The 23,591-nt window shown below is 52.0% G+C and overlaps 1 long non-coding RNA gene across 1 annotated transcript; it reads right to left on the reverse strand.

Moving 5' to 3' along the window:
- Positions 1 to 666: 666 nt before the first annotated feature.
- LOC118967012 (uncharacterized) lies at positions 667 to 22,989 on the reverse strand. Its single transcript, XR_005053784.2, has 3 exons — positions 22,740 to 22,989; positions 15,098 to 15,247; positions 667 to 6,819 (listed from the first exon to the last, which is right to left on the reverse strand). It is a non-coding gene; the product is annotated as an uncharacterized lncRNA (long non-coding RNA).
- Positions 22,990 to 23,591: the final 602 nt, after the last annotated feature.

Below are 23,591 nucleotides of genomic sequence, written 5' to 3' on the forward strand. Positions count from 1 at the left end.
TCCCTTTTGGAGGATCCTTTGTCCCCCTTAGCCCTTACATACCTCCTGCTCCTCCTCCACCCAGCCCTGTAGTCCCTGGGCATTCCACACGGTCATGCCTTCCTGAAGCAGCCACTGTCCACCTGGCAACCCGGAGCACGACCCCTGGAGTCAGACTGACTCGTTCCAGCCCAGGTTCCCCATTTACCAGCTGTGTGATCTTGGGTAAATCCCTTAATCTCTCTGTGCCTCCATTTCCTCATCTAATATTCCCCTGTTACCTAGAGGTCCAAGGTTATCAAATAACCTCCAGGTTCTGGAAGGGGATAGGAAGCCCATTCATTAGACCACACTGTCTTTTAAAAAGCTCTGCCTCCACTTTAAGAGAGAGTTACCCCATGTTCTAGAGGCAGAAACTAAGGCTCAGAGAAAAATGCATGCCTTGCCCAAAGGCATGGGGCCTCCCTGCCTCCAGGAGCTCTCTCTGCATGCATTGGGTTAATTGCACCTCTGATTTCTGGGTTCTAAGATGGACCAAAATGATTATGACCCAGGGTGGCCAGGGGCGCTTAGGAAAGAGGGGAATATGCATTTAAAATTCCCCAACAAAAGACCAGACACCACAGGGGAGCAGCCCCCCCACAGCTTGTCCGGGAAATGGTCGACAAGCACGGGCCAGGTCTGCATGTGAGCAGAGGGGTACCTGAGCTGTGAGGTTAAGCTGAAGGGGCCAGGTGCCAGCACAGTCTCCTTTCCTGCGCATACTTGTTAACAGATACACAAGCACACAGATGTGCTAGTGTGAGCATGACATTTTCCCCTGGCAGGCTCTGTAAGACCTGTGAAGTGGCTGCCTTCAGATGGAGGTGGGAAAGGGTGAAGGGAGCAAGCATTTTACTTTTGTTTTAAACCTTTGTATTTTGCTTGACTTTCCTACCATGTGTGTATATTATTGGTGTTTGTTTTTTTTTTATGTCAACAGATGTTAACAGAGCACTTGGGATTATGAGCCATTCTGTTCTTTTCCTGTAGTGTCAAAAAAGAAAGACGTAATGAAAGCTGGGGGAGAGGGAGTACAGTTTTGTTGGGTCTTGGGGCAGGCCCAGCTGGGAGCAAGAGTGTAAAGGGCCCATGGACCCTGAAAAGCGATGGCAGGAGGGGGTCTCCTGGCTCGCTGATTCCCCCTGCCATCCACCACCAACTGGCTGAGGAGGCCTTGGAGGAGCCTAGGCCGCTGTCAAGGCTTTGAACCCTCTCTCCCATGTGAACTAGGCTCCCAGAGCCTGTCCTTTCCAATGGGGACAAGGCTCCCAGACCACAGGCTCCTTTCCTATGGGGAGAAGAACCAGAACTTCTGTCTGTTTGCTTGAGGTTTGCCTACAGTTCGCATGTCCCCCGACCCGCCTGTCCTGTTTTCAGAGCCTCTGGCCCCAGTGTTGGGGGGATTGCAGCAGAACATGCTCAGTGGCAGGTGCTCTCTGCTGAGCCCTGCCCTCCCATCCTCTCATGTGGAGCCCCCTACCTCCCTGCAGCAGATGCCCAGACAGGTGCCACAACGCACTCGCCAGCCCTGGAGGGCCTGGGGCTGTGCTGCAGGGCACGGCCTTGACTCCCTCCTCAGGCCTGGCTGTGGGGCTCCCTCATTTGCAGGCCCACTACTAGGCAGGGCAGCCTGGCTTCACTCACCACTGCCCGCCATGCCAAGCCAGGACCTGGTCCTAGTGGACTGAGACCCCCCACACACACACCCCTCAAATGGAAAGAGTGCTGTGAGTTCCATTTCATAGGCTGAGAAACTGAGTCTGAGGTTGGTAAGTGACTTACCAAGGCTAGTGGGGAGCCAATGACTGAACAGAGGCTGAGATTTAGGCATTTCTCCATCCTGGGTACTTGACACTCGAGCATGGGATGATAAGAAGTAAGTTAACAAAATCTTAGTTAATTATTAATTATTTTAAGAAAATAAATGATCTGCCTTAAAAGTGATCCAGCTCAACACCTAGTGTCATCCAGGAAGTGTGAGTTAAAGCAAGATATCCCTGCTCACCTGTTAGAATGACCAAAATCCAAAATCATGACAACACCAAATGCTGGTAAGGATGTAGAAAAACAGGAACTCTCATTCATAGCTGGTGGAATGCAAAATGGCACAGCCACTTAGGAAGGGAGTTAAGCAGTTTTTTACAAAACTAAACATGCACTTTATGATCTAGCAATCATGCTTTCTGGTATTTACCCAAATGTGTTGAAAAGTTACATCCACACAAAAACCAGCACACAGATGTTTAGAGCAACTTTATTCATAATTGCCACAAGTTGGAAGGAACCAAGATGTCCTTCAGTAGATGAGTGGGTAAATAAACTGTGATATATCCAGACAGAAATATTTAACACTAAAAGGAAAAGAGCTATCAGGCTATGAAAAGACATGGAAAAAACTTAAGTGCATATTACTAAGTGAAAGAAACCAGTCTGAAAAGGTTGTATATTGTGTGATTCCAACTGCATGACATTCTGGAAAAAGCTTAACTATGATGATAGTAAGAAGATAAGTGGTTGCTTGGGGTTAAGGAGGAGAGAAGGATGAATAGGCAGAGCATAGAGGATATTTTGGGGCAGTAAAACTACCCTGTGTGGTACCACAGTAGTGGATTCATGTCCCTGTACATTTGTCCAAACCCACAGAGTGTACACCCCCAAGGGGGAACTCCAATGGTAACTATGGACTTTGGGTGATAATGATGTGTGAATGTAGGTTCATCCATTGTAACAAGTGTACCACCCTGGTGGGGGCTGATGATGGAGGAGCCTGTATGTGGTAGGTGCAGAGGGTATGTGGAAACTCTCTGTATTCAATTTTTCTGTGAACCTAAAACTGCTCTAAAAAATAAAGTCTACATAAAAAGGAAAAACAAAAGTGACCCAGGAGTAAGGGTTCCAAAAGACCCCCTGCACAGTGTCTCCCCTAGGAGGCCACTGTTTCCCCAGGACCCTTCAAGGGCCCTGCCTCGGCGAGGTGGCTGCGGTGCCCGCGCCTGTGGTGCCCTCCCAGGCCACGTTGTGGGGTGAGCGGGCCTGGCCCGGCCCCTCCCACCTCCCCGCATGTTGCCTGGAGGAGCCTCAGAGGTCCTCAGCCGTTGGCCCTCTTCTCCCCAGCTTCCTGTTTGGGTTCCAGAGAGACGTTTGGCCGTTTCTGCAGCTGAACCAGGAGCCGATTAGGCTGGTGGGAGGGAGGAAACTTGCCTTGCCAGGGAGTGAGTCAGGGAGCTCCAGATTTGAGGCAAGGGGCTGCTGGTCAGCTGGCGCCTCTCCTTGTGGACACCTGGATGCTCAAATCTTGACCTGGAGGCCCTTGAGAGGCCAGTTAGTTCAACCCCCTGCCTCCATGCAGTATGCATCTGGGCCAGACAACCGAGGCCTCCAACAGCGCTCAGGCCCCCAACAGCCCATGCAGGCAGACCTGCTTGCTGGCCTGTGTGACACAAGCAGGCCACTTTTGTTAGATGAGCCCCATCTTCACCACCTGTGAATGCTTCTCTGTAGGTGTGTAGGTTCCTGAGTGGCAGCCCTTCTTATAGCTGATGGGACACACATTTTGCACATGTGCGAGGGAAGAGATCCTGCCTCATCCACCCCCAACCTGCCCCTCCCCTTCTGCTCCAGCTTGGCTGGCCCACCACACCTGAGAGCTTGACCCCCACAGCAGACCTGCCAGAGGTCATGAAGGGCAGGTGACACAGGCCTGCCTGAAGGAAGGCCTGAACTAGTCAGACTAGAAGCACACACAGGAAAGTACTTTCTGAGGGAGCAGCGTGGGCAAGGCCAGAGAGACACTTAGGCAGCCCTGAGGCTCAAGGGAGGCTTCCTGGGGAAAGAGACTCTCAAGTCAGATGTTCAAGGATGAGTGGGGCTAGGCAGGCAGCTGAAAGGTGGGGAGGTGTTCAATAACAGAGGCCCAGGGGCCAGCAGTTACCTGGTGTGGGCAGTGCTATGGTTAAAGAAGGTGCTGGGAGAAGAAGCCAGAGGCTGGTCGGGACAGTCCAGCCCACTTATCCCCTCCCTTCCTCTGGTCCCCTACTGGCCCAAAGACTCTGTAGGCCCTGGGGTCTCAGCAGGATCACAAACCCTGCAGTCCAGGCTTTGCCCCACCTCTGAATACTGATAATCAGGCTCCTGCAGGTGAGCAGAGGCTCTCAGACCCCACCTTGTGGCTCTAGGATGGGGGTGGGGTCTGCCTCACAAGGTCCTGGGGAGGACAAACCACACACCGTGGGGCCAGGGAGGTGGTGACAGGAAGGACGCCTCATCCAGGCCCTTGCAGAGCAGGGCATGCGGGGCTGCAGCCTGAGGGGCATGCCCACCCCACTCAGTGAGGCTGTTGGCAAACAAAAAAGGCTTTGCCTCATGACCCTCAGTGGGGTGTGTAGGTAGAGAGGCTTCTCTTTGGAGAGGCTTGGAGAGATGCTTTTGGAGTGAGAGCCAGGAGGGTAGGGAGTGGGGCAGAGGTGGTGCCCCACTTCTTCTACAGCCCCACAAGCAGGCCACATCTCTTCTCACTGTACCCAGCGAAGATCACAGGCAGGAGGAAAGTGGGATTCAAAGTGTGGGCTTGTCCCCAGCCCCACGGTGCCCAACAGAGAACTGCCCCCCTCATGCGATTAGGGCCTTTCTGGGCAGGGTGCATGGCCTCTTCCGTGGACTAGGGACTTCTGGAGCGGAAGCCAGGTTTCCTTCTAGGACAGAGCCAAAGGCTCTGCCCCTTTCTGTTTCTCCACATCCCCTGGCAGTTTCTAAGCTACTTTCCCCAGATGACATAAGGTTTAAGGCCTATGATGCGCAAAGGGTCTCTCCACTCCCCTCCCCCGGGGACCAGTAGTTCTGGCCATCCCAGGCTGGACCCTCTCCGGGTCAGTGAGGGTTCCATGGGGAGGCAGAGCTGAGGGGGTGCTGATGGGAGGAGCGGAAGGCAGGACCGGGTGCACAATCTGGGGAGCCCAGCACAAAATGAAAATTCAGAGCCTCTTGTTCAAATATTTAAATTTCAGAGAGGCATCAACAGAGCATTAAACCAAGCACAGGACCCTTCTAAGTGTAGGGACTTGTGCAACTGCTCAGGTCATGTGTCCATGAAGCCAGAGCTCCAGGAGGGGGCAGGTTTTCCAGAAGGGGGGCCACTTTTTGGGGAAAGGAAAGGAGGCTGGAGCAAGGACCCCAGGGCCGGAGAGGAACTGGGCCTGTTAAACTGTTGACAAACAGGGAAAGATAAGGCTGATTAGGTTGAAAGGTACGGGATCCAATTGGACCTGAACACTCCAATTTGAACTTGATTCTAGAGGTAGACTCTGAAGTTCCCTGAGCCCGGGGAACCAGGAAAGGATGGGCCAAGATGGAACAGAATATTAGAACTTGGTGGGCCCATGGCAAACATCTGCTCAAAGATGATTTACTGAAGAGGAAACTAAGGCTCAGAGAGGGACAGAGACTTGCCCAATGTCACCCAGCCAGGGGTGCACAGCCAGGCCAGAGCTGTGGCTGCCTGGAATCTTGTCTTAGGTTCTGTGTAGAATAAATTGAGAACTAAGGAGCAGGGTGGGAGGTAGATAGTGTTGGGCCTCAATGTCTGGTCAACCTACCGAGCAGGACCTACCTTCTCTGGCACCCTCAGTCCTGGGCAGTTCTCTCCTGGGTGCCCTTATCCTCTAGCCCTGCCTCAGAGTCTGCTATGTTCCCCTTCTGCTGGTGCCCATCCTCTTGCTGCTCTACTACCTTCCGTACTTAGCCCCAGGAGCATGCCTCACTATGCACCTGGACCTTTGGAAAACTCATGCCCTCTGACCCAGTCTGACCTGCGATGGAAGGGTGCAGCAAGTGGCGCCTGCCTCAGGAAAGCAGCCAGGACCTGTGAGGTCCTTCAGGCCGCAGCCAGGAGCTGCTGCTTCCCTACTACTCCCTCTAACCTGCTCCCCCACATTCATCTCCTCTCCCCACTGCACTCCAGGACCTGAATCCTGAGACCCACCCAAGGCATCTGGAAACCTCACAGAGACCTCAGCGCCCCCTCTGCCCACAAACCCGTTACTTCTCTGTGTTCTCTGGGAAAATGGAGAGCTTTCAAAGCAGCCCATGCAAATATATGTAAAAGAGGTACAAATAAAGAACTTGAGCATCCCGCACCATTCAAACCCTGCCTGGCCACTGGTGTTGCAGCCCTTCTCCTGCTTGGCCTGATTCATCTCCATATGAGTGTGTCAGTGACTGTGTATATATTTCTCTGTGAGAGAGAAAAGTCAGAAACAGAAATCAGAACAAAAAGACAGGGTGGAGGGCCCAGCCTAGGTCCTACGTGGAGATCTGAGCTTCTGAGAGCCTGAGAGAAGGTACAGGGCCTGGGCTGCACTCCCCTGCCCACAGGGAGGCCTGAGTTGAAGGATGTGTGCAGGAGTGGGAGATGGGTACGTTGTTTATGGCTAAGACGTGTGAGTTTCCTGGGCTTCTGAGTGCTCTTTGGCGAACCTCAGGGTCATCGTCAGGGATTGGGGGATGGCAGACTCTGGGGAGCAGTGGCCTAGGGAGGGGTGTGGGTGAGGCTGCATGCTCTGGGGGTGGGGGTTCTACTCTGCATCTGAGATGGGGGCTATAGCCGCCAAAGGAAGCCCCCTTGGTGTCAGCCTGGAAGCCTCAGCCCCACTGCCACCCTGAGGAGCTCCTGCGGGAGCCGCTCGGCCTGCAGGGCACTCGGCTTCCTTGGCTTCCTCATCTGTAAACACAGGCGGTGGTGTGAGGAAGCCGTTGTGCAATGCTGATTTTAAGCAGTCCAGGTCTGGTAAGATGATTTACGATCTGCAGAAAGAAGGAAGGTGATAGATCCTTCTAGAAGTCTCTGCAAGAAGCATTAACAAAACATCTGAAAGTGATGAGCCCTGTTTTAGGAGGGACTCGGAAATCCCCATTCAGAGCTTCTGAATCTCCATGTGAAAGCTCCTTGAGTCACCTCCTTGATACTTAGGAGACCAGGAACACCTCGGCTTGGAAAGAGTCCCATGCAGGGAGTCGATATAGGATTAAGAGTACAAGCATCAATATAGGTGAGAGAAAATTTAAAGGAGAATGTGAAGACACAGTCACTAGTAACTGGTTTGGAGAAGGGCTGAGTTTGGGGTTGAGGCTCTGGGAAGAAGAGTGCTAGTTTCTTTTAAATTTTGTCTGGCTTTTGGGTTAGGCAGGCCAGCCTCTGCCACATTCTGGCTGTCTGAGCCTGGGCAAGTCTCTTAACCTCACATAGCCTCAGTTTCCCCATCTGTAAAACAGGGATGATAATGCCTGTGACCAGGCTTGCAGTGGGTTTGTAGTTCCTCAGGATATATAGGGAGGGTAGTACAAGCCTGTGTGGATGCTTGGCAGGCAACCTCGGGGGCTTCCCCATGAGCAGAAACTGAGAGCTTTTCAGTAGAGTTGTTAACTTGAATAAAGAATTCACGTTTTTCTAGAAAAGACTGAGTGAGCTTTGTGTCATACTGTCTGTGGTTCCTGCAGTGGGGAAGCTGACCACAGGCTTGCTCACCAGAGGGCAGGCCTCAGGTTTGGGTGAGATAGAGCTGTCCCTGCCCCCAGCCTCCCGAGGGCTACATGGGCTGCACATTGAACTTCAAAGGACCGTTCTAACAGATGCAGCCAGTTTCCTGCAGCTGTGCAACGGCCGGCACCAGCCTCAATCACCCAGGGCTGGTAAACTGGGGGAGCATGGGCCAGAGAATGCTGAGGGCCAGGTTAGTCTGAAAGGCTTCCTGGAGGTGGCCCCCAGAGCTCACTGATGGAAGAAAGAAAAGAATGGCTTAGTTGGGGTGTGCCGCTGTTTTGTGCTCCTTTAGTGAAATAAATCCCTATTGCCCAGGGTGTTGGGGCCTGGTATGTGTAGACTCAGAGGTCTTGTAGAGGAAGGACTTGGGAGAGGAGATAAGAGCACTGATAAACGAGATCACACAGAGGAATGCAGCCTACTGACCCAGGCTGTCCTACGAACACTCAGCAGTTAGCTGCAGGCGAATCCTCCTCCTCCTCTTCCTCCTCCCCCTCCTCCTCCCCTCCCCTCCCCCCCCCTCCTCCAGAAGTCAGCCAGGAGTGCTTCCTGTGATGTGGCTTGCAGCTGCCAAGCTACAGGAAAACTTCTTGTATCTGTGCTGTGGGAATGGGAGAATGTGATGCAGTGGGCATGGGTGGGAAGAAGGTGGGCTAGGGCCAGGGCCAGGGTGGGTGCACAAGGAGGTGGAGACCAGAGGCAAGGGGCTTAGAGGTCATGCATGGGGCTGGCCCACGGCAGGTGGGAGGTATTTTTAGGTAGGCTCAGGTGCAGACTGAGACATTACGCCATGGCCCGACAGGTGGTTAATATTTAATCCCTTCCTTAATCATTAACTCCCTGGCTGAGGGGAAACAGGACGGTGGTCAAATCAGTAACCACAGGCTGGGAACAATGTCCATAGATCTTGCTGCTTCTCAGGCTGCTGGGAGTGCTGGCTGGGTGGGGTCACCCCTGGCTCTGTAGGCCCTGCTTCGTCTCCTTCCCTTGGTGCCCTCAGGACATGAGAAGAGTGTGAGGAGGTCAGGAAGAACCCCCTCTAGGCCCTGGTTTGCTCTCTAACCCCTGAAGTGCTTACTGGTGGGGAGAGGTGGGGGATGGTGTCCATTCAGGCATGAGAATTCCAGGCCCTGCTTCCAGGCTTTGTGACCTTGGGTGGGTCACATAGCCTCCCTGAGCCTCAGTTTCCTCATCTGTTCAATGAGGATAAGTATCCTTATCTTGAAGGATTGTCATGAGGTTTGAATAAGATATGGGTGTACAAGGAAATACTTTGTAAGCTGAAGACTGGGATAGCAAACAAGTTAGAGAAAGTACAGACAGAAAGATACAGAGAGCAAAAAAGAATTCAAAGATGAAAGAGGAAAGCTTGGGTTTCCATTCATTCAAATGCAGTCCCTTTCAATGGAGTTGATTTTGATTCAGGTCAGTGAGTGTGTATTGGCAAGGTTTTGTCCCTTGTCCTAAATTGGGCTCTGGAGGTAATTTGAAAAGGAGTTAGCCTCACCCTCAGGGAGAAGGGATGACTAAACTCTAGGCCTGAACCAGAACAAGACAGGTAGTGTTTGTGGTGCAGGTCAGCAGGTCAGGGCCGCAGGGTCAGTGGAGAGGGGGTTGAGGAAGGACTGTGAGCTGGAGGTCAGAACAGGTTTTCGGGATGTGGCAGGCAGGGGAGCATCCCAAGAGATGAGTAAGAGTTAGGTGTACAGGGGGAGGGGACTCCTGCGCTGATTTCTGCACGTACCCAGGGGTGTACAAGCATAGAAGCAAACTGTGCAAAGAAGTATATGAATCACACTGACACACATTCACCCATGGTGCACAGTCACCCATGGGTGCAAGGACACACACGCATGTGCACCCCTGGGCATGCATGCACCTCCTCTCCCAGCCCCAACCCTGAGACCTGGGTAAGTCAGCGAGTCTGAGCCTGGCTGACCCTCACCAGAGGACTGAAATCTTCAGGGTGCATCAAGAAGCCGTGGGGTCACTCCAAAGCAAAGTTACTTTTCCTCTGTCCCCTCCTTCACTGGAGTGCAGCCAGAGCCCTGTGCAGGGGTGTGTGGGAGTGTGGCTGGGAGGGGTGCTGCAGGCAGAGAGCTTAGAGTAGGCATGAGGATCCAGAAACATCCATACATCCCCCAGATAGTGCAGGAGACAGGCAGGAAGGGGATGGAGAGAACAGGCCCGGGCAGGCTTGGGAGCAGGCATGGCTTCTTAGAAGAGGTGGACATGGATCTGGCCTTTGGGAGGGAGGGATTAGAGGGGCAGAGAGAGGTCCTAGGGGGCCACTAGAGCCCCCAGGAGCCAAGATCCCAGACCTGTGCTGCCCTGCACACATCTCATGCTCCAGTGGTTCTCAGGCCCTGAGAGCCGAAAAGAAACCAGACAGAGACTCCTGAGAAACCGGGCTGAGGGTTAATAGAAAGAAAATTCTGTCCTTCCCCGTGCTCCCTCTCAGAAGGGCCTCTAGGGCTGTGCAGGGGCCTGGCGCAAGGGTCCTCCTCGGAGCTCTCTAAACAAATACTAAAACTCCTGCAGGAAGATAGATGGTCCAAAACCAGTGGCTCCTTTCTTGAGGACCGTCTAGTCAAATATAGCCAGGATAGTATATGAAAGATTCACATACCACCCGGGGGGTGTGTGGAGGGGCGCTAATGGAGGTACAAACACCACTAGGGGCAGGCCATTGGTTGTGTAGAGCTCAGACTCTGTATCCAAACTGCCAGAGACTAAATCTTGCCTCTGTCCCTTTAGAGCTGTGTGACTTTGAGCCTTTACCTAACCTCTCTGTGCCTCAGTTTCTTGTCTATACCATAGGGATAGTAATATTGAAGTACTTGCTGCTTGTGGTTATGGTGAGGATTAAATGAAACACAGTGCCTGGCACATGGTAAGTGCTAAAGCTATTTAAAGAAAGAATGTGTTTCTGAATGTTCAGGGAAGCTTCCTGGAGGCGGAAACATGTAAGAAGGCCTTTGAAAGACCAGCAGGATTACCACAGCTCCAGGTGAAGGAAAGATATCCCTTCCCTGTGAAGAGACCAGGCTGAGCAGATGCAAGAGAAGATATGGCATGTTTGGGGACCACAAGGAATTCCGTGGCCACAGCCAGGGCCTGAAGGATGGAAGTGGGGTGGTGGTTGGGATGGAGAGTGCTCAGGGAAAGAGTGGGGTGTCTCGCTGCCCTGGAGCTGTAGGAACCCAGGGAGGCTCGTAAGCAGGACCCTGACAGCACTAGGGCTGGGCGTTGGCAGCGAAGAGCTGACTCTTTTGGAGGGAGAAGCCCAGGCAGAACAAGGGTCCTGAACCCTGTAGAAAGTGGACCCCAAGGCTCGGGGCTTGGGTGGTCTGGGAGGCTGGCCAGGAGGCAGGGAGGTAGCGCTGAATCTTCATTTGTGGGTCTTCCTCCCTCTAAACATACCTGCCACAGAGCTCAGTGCAAGTGCCTCTGGGCTTGCCCTCTGAGGCAGCTGCCTGCCCCTAAGTCCTGTGGGTCTGGCCCTGTGACCTTGGGTAGGTCCTTTCATTTCTCCTGCCCCATTTTCTCATTGTTACATGAACACATGAACACAGGAAATTTCCAGCTGCCCTGGCAGGGATGGGCCCCAAGAGGATGCCTGCTGATTTTCTGGCCATGGTGGGCCAAGAGTCGGGCAGGGAGGTCCAGGGCAGGGGAGGCCCCAGGCCACAGCTTCACCTCTGTCTTCCCAGGGTGGCCCCTCTTCTTATCTGAGCCAGGGCAGGGCTGGGGTGGGCAAGGAGGAGATACTCCTTCAGCGGCCAGATAGTGTGAGGGAGGGATAAAGGCTGCAGCCCCAGCAGCCAGCCCAGAGAGGGTGCGACAGGCAAGGCTGTCACTGCCCTGCCCCCTCGCCCCACCCTGCTGCACCCTCCAGGCCGGCTGGGTATAGCTCCAGCCCTCCGCCATTCCTACCCCTCCATGGGGCCGGAAGAGGCAGAAGAGGCCATTGGAACTGGCCTTTGAAGGTTGGTGGTGGCCTTTGTACACTGTTTCAGGGGACCAATGGGAGCAAAGGCCATGCTATGGGGAAAGTATGGTGAACAGCTTGTCCCAATCTGCCCGGAGCCTTCCCAGTTAAACACTGAAAGCCTGTCCTGGAAAACCTTTAGTCCTGAGCAAATTGGGATTAGTTTGCCAGAAACTGTCTAGGTTTTAAAACTGAAAGTCCCTTATCCCAGGAACTCCCTCAGTCCCAGGGCAACTGGACCAGTTGGTCACCCTAGGAGTAAAGGACAGTCTGGGGGGCAGGGTGACTGGGACGGAGGGGAGCAGTCAGCTCCTTCCCAAGTTTGTATAGCCCTGATTCCACCATGTCTGCTTGTCCGCAGCATGCACCCTGTAGAGGGCACCACTCAGGTGTCCAGTCCAGGGAACCAGAAGTCCAGAGCTGCTTCACCAGGGGACTTCTTTGAGGGGCTGAGGCTGGTGAGGAAACCTTTGATGTCTGCTGTCTGCCCTCCAGGAGCCTTCAGAGGTAGAGCAGGGCCAGGATGGATCCTGTACCTCACAACTAGCTGCTCCGCTTAGTGAGCTGCTCCAGCAGCAGCGCAGCTCTTGAGATCCGAAATTGCAGAAAATCAAAGTCAGGGCACCTGCCTGGCTTTTGGGGTGCAGTCAGAAGACTGCTCAGAGCCTCTGCCCTTTCCCCGTCCCAGTGCCCCAGTTTACTTGGCCCTGCTCTGCACAGGCTTCTGAGAGCCAAAGCAGGTTGCAGGGACAGGACAGGAAAGCTGTTGGGTGGGCAGGGGGATAGCCAGGGACAGACACCTCCTTACAGAGGACTGAGAATAGGGACGTCATGATGGAGGCTTTCTGCAGCCTGCAGGTGAGGCCTAGGCCTCCCTACCTCCCAGGCTCTGGGCTTCATTTTATCCCACACTCGCCTGGGAAAAATGAGGGACTTTCCTTACCTGAGATATGCAAATCCCAGAGACCCTTGGCCATCCCCAGAGGGGCACTGGCCAGTCAACATGGGGAGAAACCTAGGGATAAAACAGGGCACCCTGAAGGGAAAGGCTTGGATCTCTTGGTGGGAGGAGGGCCTCGAGGAAAATGGCTCCCGGAGCAACCCTGAAGACGTCTCCCTGTAGGTTTGTTCAGCCAGAGAAGGGATTTGAGAGATCCCACTGGGTTCTGAGCAAGTATATGAACCAGATACCCCCAGAGCAACTATTTCTAGACTTGATGGAAGTTCTATCCCACTTGCCTGGCCAAAGATCCCACATTGGTTGGATGGGTAAAGTGTGTTAGTGAAGCCAGCTGTGGCCTTGCTAATAATATCAAGGTTGGCAAATGGGCCCAATCAAGCTGCCGGTGTTCAACCTATAGACTCTGTCACTCCCAGAGAGTCTTCCTTGTCCCTCTGCTCCCCCAGCCCCACCAGAAAGAGGTGTCAGCCTATAGCTCACCTCGTTTTAGCTTTGTATGCCTTATTGCTTTTGCCATCCACCTATCCAGGGTCTCCCCACTGCTGGCCCTGTCCGGTGAACCACCACTACCTCCCAGGTAGTGTGCTCAGCAGATGTGTGGAAGATTAATGTTTGGTAGGCCATGGACTCCCAGCAGTGACCATGAAGTTCCAGAGAGTCGAGGGCCCAGGGAAGAGGGGCTGGGAAGGGAGCTCAAGGAGGGGCCCAGAGGCCAGTATAGTTGCCTTGGGGGACAGACAGTGAGAGTGGTCCGGATGGGCCGATTCCGGGGCAGTATGTCTTTGACTCAGTCTTACCTGCCTCAGCCACGAGACCAAACTGTGTGAACAAATGGTGCTGATGGTCCTGGGGCTGGGACGGAACCCCCCTAGACAGGCTGGCCAAAGGGTCTAGCCGCCCACTTCCCAGGTCTGCGGGGAGCCGCAGAGAAGTGGGGGGCAAGGTGGTGGAGGGGAGAGGCTGGGGGCAGGGCTACCACATGGGGCGTGGCCAAGGGGCGAGGTGCTGAGGGCGGGGGAGTCGGGCCTGGTTGTCCTTTGAAGGGCAGGCCTTCCCGGGGAGGACACTTTAATCGCCCCCAATTAAACCATTGCCGGAAGCTTTAACAGCCCCATACGGCCTTTTCAATGACCGCCCTTTTGTTAGGCAGCCCGGCTATTATGCAAAAAGAGAGGGGACTGGGGCCTCTGACCACTCACCCCAGGCCCCAAGGCCAGCCAGCTCCAAACTCCAGTCAGCCTCCGAAGAGGCTGCTTGTTGGTGAATCAAAGACTGGGGAACCTGCTTTGATCTGGGGAAACCCAGCCCTTCCCTGCCTTCCCAGCTTCGGTCCCCACACTGGGGGGTGTGGGGTCCTCGGCCTTCACTCCCACGGTTTCCAGATCTGGGTCCAGCCAGACTGACCTCACGCTCTGAATTCAAGAAGCAAGTCTGCTGGGTTGGTGGAAATGTTCAGTGCTCCTACTGTCCCCATGGGGCAAAGAGAGTCTGGCCTCACCTCCTCGGGCTGCTCTAGGGTGTTCTAGGGCCTAGCAACAGAGTATAGTCCTCAGATGCACATCATCTGGGACCCTATTAGAAATGCTGACTCTCAGGCCCAGACCTACTGGATCAAAATTTGCTTTTTTACACCCACCGCCTCCTCCACCCCCATCTGGGAGGCTGAGAAGTACTGCTCCAGGGTCTTCCTCTGTCCCTGCCTCCTCCCCCGGAGCAAAATAAAGTGTAGAGATGATACTGGCCTGGTACATTTGGGGCAATATAGCCCTCTGTTTCCAAACTTTCTATAGGAGATAATTTCTAAAAATATCATTAACAAAATCCTTTCTGGAAATGGCAGGCTTTGGTCATTTGGTTCATATCAAAACCCTCCACCCTTGATTCCACATCTGCTCCCTCATTTCATCATTGGTACTGCCTGAGGGAGACCAGACAGGTGTCCCCATTGCACAGAGGAGGAATCTGAAGCCCAGGAGTGTTTATGGACCGAGTTCGTGGCTGAGTTGGGGGGACCCCATTCAGTGCCTCCCTAGTCTCAGGTCTAGCAGGGCTGCCACAGCTGTGGAGCAGGGAGTGGGGCTGAAGAGCAGCTCACCAAGTGGGTCCTGTGTGGTCAGGGCTCTGGGTATTGGAGGAAGGGGAGCCTCTTTCTAACTTACACAAAAGCCCAATACAGGCAAGCAAAAGCTGGCAGCTCCCAAATCCCCCATTTCCCTCCTCCTCCTCCTCCTCCTCCTCACTGCTGATCATAAAGCACCTACTACTTGTCAGCCTTTAGGCTTAGCATTGTCATGACCCCACTTAGTCCACAGGACAATTTTCTGAATCATTCTCCTGGATAAGACCCATTCCTTTTGCTTCTTTACTTGAAACTGGTTCCTTGAAAACCAAACAAGACCCAGCGTGCACCTCAGATGAGTCAGATCCTGTGGGTTCAAAGGTTCCCCACCATCCACTCCCGTATGGATAGCCTGGCTCAGCAGGGGGATGCCAGTAGGGGTTGGTTCAGGATGTTCTCGGGTTTAGAACCTTCTCTCCCATCCAAGGCAAGTCGTGAGTACCTGAAGGTACAAAGAGGACTAAAACCCACCTGCTTTCCTTCCAAGATCTTCCAGCAGGCTCAGCATTCAGAGAAATAGAGCAACTCCTCACAGGCAGGCAGAGTGTTTAGAACCCTGTGGGGCTGTGGAGTTGAGGTAGGCTGGTGGTACCTTTTAGAGCCAGGGTCATCAAACTTCTTCTGTGGAGGGCCAAATAGTAAAAAAATTTAGGCAGGCCTCTGTCACAACTACTCAGCCCTGCCATTGTAATGTCACACAGCCAGAGACAGTAAGTGAATGATAAGTAAGTCATGTGTACCAAAATTTTGTTTCATTTGATTTTTTTTCCAACCATGAACAAATCATTCTAGCCCCAGGGCGGCACAGAAGCAGGTAGTGGACAGAATGACCCACAGGGCTTAAGTTTGCTGGCCCTTGATTTAGAGCAAAGGTTTTGAGGTTGGTTGTCAGTCTTGGATTCAAGTTCTGGTTATTTCACTGACCAATGGTGTCATTTGGGGCAAGTTACTGAACCTTGCTGAGCCTGTTTCCTCTCTGTCAAAAGGGGTGGTGGTATCTGTCACTCAGGGAGTAAGTGAGATGAAGGATGTAAAAGCACTTACTAACTTCAGTGGCATGCGAAAGGCACTCTGTAAATGTGAGCACTGAACATTGCAGCCGGCTGTCCGGAGGTCAGTGGGAGGGAGCATGAGGCTGGAGAGGTCAGAGGGTCGTCTTGGAGAAGGTCTGGTCTGGGGTAAGCTGGGCCCTGACTGATATGAGAGGTGCAGTGATAGGAGGGGAGAGGTTGAGAAAAAGCTCAGGAAACTGGCTTCAGTCCTAGGGACTGGGATGGCCATCAAAGCCTCTGAAGAAGGTACTCCTCAAAAGTAAGACCAAGGGGAGGTCCAGCTTCTAGGACTTCCTGGAATGGGAGCAGGTGGGGGAATTGAGTTTGGGAGCTGTGTGGTGAGGCTGTTGGTGAGTCCAGGTGACGGGGAGCTGGGCGGGTGTGGGGATGGTTATCAAGGGAGTGTCAGGATCAATAGAGGGCAACACAGCCAAGTATTGTGCTTTGTTTAAAATCACCTGCAGGGCTGATTAGCCCCCTTTCTTGACTGCCAGGACATTTGCAGATTAATAATTTTGAGGGGGCTGCTTATTGTTTTGCTGACATAGCAGCCCGCCTTTCTCCCCCTCCAATATGGCAATGCCATCTTACTGAAGCCACCAGGCTCTTTGCTCCCCTGTACTGAGTGTTTCTGGGATAGGTTCCCAAACAAAGCTGAGCCATTCACAGTCCCCTGAGATTTTGTGGACTTGGGATCAGAGAGAATATGAGTAAGTCTCTCTGGTGGAGGTAGCATCAAGATGTGAAATGCAGACCTGGCCTGCAGCTGGTCCCTTGCTATGTTGAGCCAGTCAGAGAATGTGAGAAAGAAGTTGATTCCAACAGGAAGCAAAGATGAGAGGCTTAGTGAGAGTCCCTTGTAGAACAGAGTTTGTGACTTGGTGATTCAGTTCTTCCTCTGATTGTAGGAGATATCCTGAATCCTTGGAATAACTCCTTTTTTTCCTAAAACTAATTTGAGTTTCTGGCACTTGCAAATGAAGAAAACTGCTGACCAAATGCATCATCACCACTTTCCTTCCCATCATTTCTTGTACATTGTCTCTGTCCTAGGCACTGAGTAAGTGCCTTACACCCCTTATTTAATATAATCTTCAATTATGCTGTGAGCTATGGGTGCTACTATTTCCCATTTAGAGATGATAAAACTGAGGCTCCCATGTTACCTGACACTTCAATGGGGTGCTCCTCCAGCCTTGAGCCCCAGTCTCTTTGACTAGCAGAGATTATTTTCTCCCAGATAATCTTGTCTATTCTTATGTTAATTCTATATCTACAATTTCCAATTCTCAATCTAGACCCTCTGTTTTAAACTCAAGACTGCTGAATCCAGCTGCTTACTTGGTATAGATAGTTCAAACATAGATCTCTAAAACTAAACTCCTGCTGTCTTCCCTCCCATCAAACCTGCCCCTCCCCTGGGGGTTCCTCTCTCAGTAACTGGCCCTGCCCTCTGCCCAGGTTTCATCAGAAACCTGAGAGTTGTATTTGACCTTCAACCTCCATACCTACCCTACCACTAATCTCTGTTAAACCTCCTCCTAAGCATGTCTTGGTTCTGCACCCTTCTCTCCAGCTCTGCATCCTCTTCTAACTACATCTCTTCTCCCTTGAAAGATAGTCCCCTCCTTGGTCTCCTGAAATCCATTCCAAGCCATTATCCATTCAGCTGTTGAAGACAGTTTTGAAAGAGCTCTAACCACATCCCTTTACTCCTTAAAACTACTCCATGGTTCTAGGCCAAAGTCTTTCCCAAGGTCTATGTGGTTCCACCACATCTGGCCCTTTCTACTCTTGAAACTCATGTTGAGTTTCTCATTTGCTCACTCATTATGAACTCCTTTTAGTATGAGTACCAAACTCCTCTAACCTCAGGGCCTTTGAGCATGCTATTACTGCTGTGTGCCCAGTGTCCTCCCCATCTTCCTCCCCAACTCTTACTGTTCTCAAATATTTTTCAGGTCCTGGCTTAAATACCTCAGGAATACCTTCTATTGAGGCCATCAGGAAATACTATCCCATAGAACCCTTTACTCTCTGTAGCACTCAGTAATTACATGTCTGGAAAGACATTATTCTAATAGTGTCTCCCTTCTTAGACATGACTGTCTGAGGGTACGTCTGTCTTTTCAGCATAGAACCTTCAGTAGCCTGCACAAGGTCAGGTGCAGAGCAGGTGCTCAGAAATATTTGCTGAATGAATGACTGAGTACAGAGGCTTGGAGAGGACCCATGCCTTGTGATCCAGGATCCCACTGATGGAGGAGCCTGGATGTCTCGGACTCCAAAGTGCCCTCTGTTAACTTCTGTGCAATACTGGCACCGTTGGGGAACCAGGAAGGAAGAGGCCAAGAAGCCTGTTGCAGGCCCTTCGCTTCATCGGAAAGGATGCAGGAAGCAGGGTGGGTCGAAGGGAAACCAAGCTACTGTCAAATAGAGTTAGGCTGGAGGTAAGGAGATTCCCAGGTCCCAAGGGATGGGTTAGAGGACACCCACCGATGTAGCCCTGGTTCCACACACAGCATGGAACTAAGAACTTTGCCTGTGTTGCCTCTGGCCTTCCCGACATGCATGGCGGGGTTATTGTCTCTTGTTACAGACAAGGAAATGGAGCTTCAGAGAAAGTAACTTGCCCAATGTCTTTCAGTTAGTAAGTGTCAGAATCAGGATTTGAATCTGGAACTTGAGCCTAAGAAATCAGCTATTTAGCAAAATCAGGACAGAGAAGAAAACTGCAGGACAGGTCCCACGGATGGGCTGCAGGGAGAGCTTGCAGCAAGGCCACCCTGCTTCTGTCACTTTACCCCTGCAGGTTGTCCCTCCCTGGGAATATCCTTTTGAAATTCCAAAAGCTCTTGCAGGAAACCCAGGAGCCTCTCTGTGCAACCCCGCAGGCAACCAGACCCTCCCAGGCTGGGGCCTGCCTCCCTGGAGAATTTCCCTGAACAACTTCCATTTGAAAAGGAGCTTGGGGCCTCAGTCCCTGTCCTGCTGGGGCTCATCAATGCCCCCATCTCAGGGATGCAGACTGGAGCCCAGATCGGATCGCTGTAGGGAGTGATGAGGGTGGGGGGGTGGGGGAGGAATGGGACACCAGGGAAGTCCCTCAGAGCCTGGCCTTGGGTGCTGAGTTTATTTAACATTATTTATAGACCTTCTTTCCTCCCCGCAAAGTTTAAAACCATTATATATATAGCTCTTTAAAAAAACTAACATCATTAATATAACCCTTCACAAATATGTGACTCTCAATGTACAGAACAACTCTAGAAGGAAGGTGCTATTACCCTGGCATTTGTAGATGGGAAAGCTGAAGCAGACAGGGTCAGTGACTTGCCCAAGGTCACCAGCAGTAAGTGGCAGACCTGGGGTTTGAACGGAGGTACTCGCCGCTGGATGCTGCGTTCTGAAATCCCTCCTCCCCGCCAGGGAATCTCTCTCTGAAACTCCTGCTTCCTCCCCAGCCAGGCCTCTGGCCTCGGAGATAGCAGGCTGCTTCTGTCACTCTCCCAGAGTTTGTTTACCTCGGGTGGACAAGTGACCGCCCCAAACAAAGGGGATGCGGGTGGAGATAACCCAATCGGTCTGGGCCTGGCTGGGCGGTTGGGAGGGCTGGGAGTGAACCCAACTGCTTTGGGGCTGGACTTAAGAAACTGCCAGACCCTGGCTGCCTGCAGTTTGTTGCAAAACAATGAGTCAGCCCCGAAGGGAGGGGGGGTGTTGGGGAATGAAGGTAGAAGGGGGGCCTCTTCCCCTGCAGCCCTGCCTCCAGGCCTTTCCCATGGTGGATTCTGCGCATCCAAACCTTCCCAGCCCTTAGAAGGCTCACCAATTTCCTTTTTTGTTGTTTGGCTGTGATAGGAAAAGTATTGAAAAATAGAAAGTGCCCTAGACAGGAAAACACTCTGAAACCTGAAACCTGAAACCTGCCTGCCTGGGCCAACACCCCAGTGAGGGGAGATCAGGCAGCCAGGATTCCACCCCTGGGCTCCTTGCCAGGCTCTGGCGCATTAAGCCCAGGTCGGTAGAGAGGAGAACTTGGAGGTCTGAGGGTGAGTGGTAACTGGTTCAAGGTCACAGATAGTGCTGATGGCCAGGAGGGTAGGGCAGATCCTGTGGGGAGGTCTTGGGGACCAAGTTACTGGATGGGAAGAACCTGGAAACAGACTTCCCCATGGTCCTTGTCCTTCCTTCCCCACATGAGGAGAACCAAGGGGCATATCAGGGGATAAGTCTCTCCCCCGGCTCTTTCACTGGGTGGGCCAACGTGCCCACCCCTGATGGATGCATCTGGCCATAGTGGGTTTCACAAGCCACTCCTTTTCTTTCCTGGCCCTCTATCTCTGGGCCCCTTCCTCTAATTTATCCAAGAAAGAGAGTTCTTCCCTCTGTTAGAAAGAGACAGAGGGAATTTGCTAAAGGTCACAGAGTAAATTCATTAATTCATTAATTGAAACCCCTCTGGTCAGCTGCTGAGCCAGACTATGCAGAGGAGTAAGAGGGATGCACAGCCTCTGGGGAGCCAGCTGCCTAAATCAAGAACTAGTATGTAATAGTGCATTGATCAAGACTTATCTGCCATTCGTGCAGTGGGGACACCGAGGAGCCTGGCCCAGCCAGAGCAACAGGGAAGGCTTTCTGTACAAGGCAGACAGAGCAGTCTTAAAGACTGAGTAGGAGTGTGTAGGGGCTGGGATGGCAGAGGAGGGTGTTGTGAGCTGGGAGAAATAAATCCACCACTTGCAAGTCCCCTTTCCAAACTCTACTCCCTGGTCTACAAGCATTACTGAGCTCCTACAATGCTGAGCTGGCACAAGACTGAGCTGAGACCTGGGAGAGGGTACAGGGCAACTATCATGTGGTGCCTGCTCTCAAGAAGCTTCCTGGGTCAGTGGGAAGACAAATCTATCATCTTCATAATGCTGAGTAAAGCCAATGAGTGTTGAGGGCTCTAGAGCTCCACTGTGTATCCCTATGCAGGATACATCTCACTTAACCCTCACCAGAACTCTATAAGTGCACACTCTTAGCATCTTTTTACAGAAAGGAAATTGGGGCTTGGGAAGTATTGGTAACTTGTCCTGGGTCACAAACTGGTAAGAGGTAGAGTGTGGAGCCTGAGCCGCTAATCACTGTGCTCACTCCAGCTGTGGGGAGAGAGGCACTGTCATAGACTTTATTTGGTGGGAAATGGACAGCAAAGGCTTTTGAAGGAGAGCATGACACAATCTGACCTGTGTTTTCACACAATAGCTCCAGAGGTCAATTAGAGGATGTAATAAAGGCACAAAGCAAAAAGGCAGGAGGGCTGCCTTAATGCTCAGATGAAAAAGGATAAAGGCTAAGTGTTGCTGAGGAGATGGAATTGCTCAGAGGTGGCAGGTCTGGCCTCAGCCCTGCCCTGGCCTCATCCTCAGGAGAGTAGTCGTTGCTTGACCTCCTCTGACCCTCTGCTGCCAGGAAAGCCCAGACAGTGGTTTTCTGTCCAACAGACACCACCTGAGAAGCTACTAAGTGCAGGCAGGACCTGTTAGCCTTGGGTACAACCGGAAGCTTAGAGTCCTGTGGTGCAGTAATCCTCAAATAGTTAGCAATCACCCTTGCTCTTTCTCCCTCTAACTTCCCATAGCTCCAAGAAGAGTAGAGTTTCCATATAGACTCTTTAATTGTTTAAGCACAATCCTCTCCCCACCATCATCTCTCTCAGGTCCCTGGGAGACTCAGACTAATCTGTCTTCTTACATTTCCCACATCACAGGAGTAGTGCCAGATACATAACTAAGTACTCATTTAGTATTTGCTGAGACTAATTAGTCTCAGTGGGGAAAAATCTATTCTCCAGCTACAGTCTGACCTTGAACTCCCACCACAAATTCCTTAATCTATCCAGACAGTTTTCAAAAGGTGCTGCTGACCCCAGAGTCCCTGTCAAAGAGCACGGCTGACTGATGATCCAGTTCTGTGAAACTAAGTTCTGTTATTGCAGGCTCAGTGAGGATGACAGTGCTGAGCCTTTAAGGCCACTATCCTTAATGCAGGGGGCAGATCTCTGAAGCTGTCAATCACTCTAAATGAGCCAGTCAGCATCTGGAACTGAAAGCTGAACTGGAGATGAATGTGAGGGTCCTGGTCAGGGTGGAGGTGGGTATTCTACAGTATCCTGAACCCAAGGCTACTACAGATTTTGACTGTTGCAGCTGCTAAGGTACAGACAAGCCTGACTTCAGGAAGGAGGATGCCCTGTAGACTAGCACTGCTCTAGAGGCTTTGAATGCAGATAGCTCAGAAGAGAGAAATGGGGCAGGGCTTAGAAACCTTGAAGGGAACTGGCCATGAGAGGTTGACAGTGCTGGTGTGCAGTTTGGGGGCTGTTTTTATTTTTTGGGCATGAATGTTTTTATTTCCTCTTTCTTAGGATTTACTAAAGCCCTCTGGGAAGTTTCAGCTGGTTCAGCTGTGTGTGTGTGTGTGTGTGTGTGTGTGTGTGTGTGTGTGTGTGTGTGTGTGTGTGTTCGATCTGGGGTGGTGAGGTCACTGATGGCAGAAGAAGTAGCTGAGGGTGAGACCAAGGAGCTCAGAGCAGGACCAGGAAGTGGGAGCTGCTGAAGTTTTGAGTTTTCGTGAGGGGTGCTCTCTCTTCCCCTCCCAGACCCTGTTGCAGCAGCAGGGTGGCCCATGGCATGACTGGAACTATTTCTTCCTTTTATATCCAGCAAAAGCTGTAGGAGGGGACTTCCCCTTCTCTGTTTGTTTTGGTTCTGTTGTTTTCTTAAAGAGAGGAAGGAAAGCCATCATCACTTTTTCAGTTTTGTGAACAAAGACAGGCAGAGGATGTTCATGAGGCAGGGACTGTGGGGGCTGGGCCTCACCTCTCTCAGGCCTCCCTCCAGCAGCTCTGCACCCCCAGAACACATATCAGGCCCGACTGGGTGGTGTCAAGGTTAGGTGCTGGCTCTGCCTTTTAACAGTTTTTGATCTCTCTGAAGTGGTTCTGTAAAAATGGGAGTTGTCAGATCTGCCTTACAGATTGTTGAGGTTAAAAACAACAGAAAAATACTAACCTGTAAAAATGTAGTAAGTGCTCCAGAAATGTCTTTCCTTTGCTTCCTTCCATTGTGTGTGTGTCGGGGGCTGTCTGTCCCTCTAGCCCGGTTGTGTGGAGTAGGGGGACCTTCCTGCTTGTCCATACATAGCTGGCTTCTTCCCCAGCCGGTCCTACAAATGCCAGCCTTAGGAAGAGCAGCAGGAAGTAAATGACAGGCAAGGCTGGGGTCCTTTCTTGGTTTCTGGAATTGTGCCTGCATTGCTGGAAGACAAGCAGGGGCCTGAACTTCTGTTGGTCTCTTAGTCCCTCAAGTTCCTGCAGCCCCGGGGCAGACCCTCCTTTGCTGAGATATGGGGCCTGCCCTGACGAGACAGAAATGGGGCCCTACCCTGCTCTGAGTACCCTACTGGGGCCCCAGCTTGCTCCAAAATTTGGCCAGGACATGCTACCTCTCAGGGCATCAGTGTCGGTGTCAGTCTGTAAAGTGATTTCTTAACTTTTTGAGTATACTCTTTTATAGAACCAAAACATTTTGCAGACCAGCTCCCTGCTCCCCATGATAGCCATCCTACTTTTAAAATCCTTTGACTGAGAAAAAATACAAATGACTGTTAACACGTATACATTCTATAGCACTTGTAAGTGAGTGTGCATTTTATTTGACAGCTTCTACATACATTTGAAAATATGTCTCCTTATATGAGAAATATCAACTGTAGATGATGCTGGTACCTAAGGGGGCATGAGGCTCCCAGGATGCCCTTGTCTCTGAGGCACAGATAACCCTGGTATTGAGTGATTCCTCCTTGGCCCTCCTGGAGTTGACCCAGAGGCTCAGGGACCCGGGCCCAGATACAAAAGCCCAACC

The sequence above is a fragment of the Manis javanica genome, chromosome 1 (genome assembly GCF_040802235.1).
Source record: "Manis javanica isolate MJ-LG chromosome 1, MJ_LKY, whole genome shotgun sequence".
In the NCBI taxonomy this organism is placed as follows: Eukaryota; Metazoa; Chordata; class Mammalia; order Pholidota; family Manidae; genus Manis; species Manis javanica.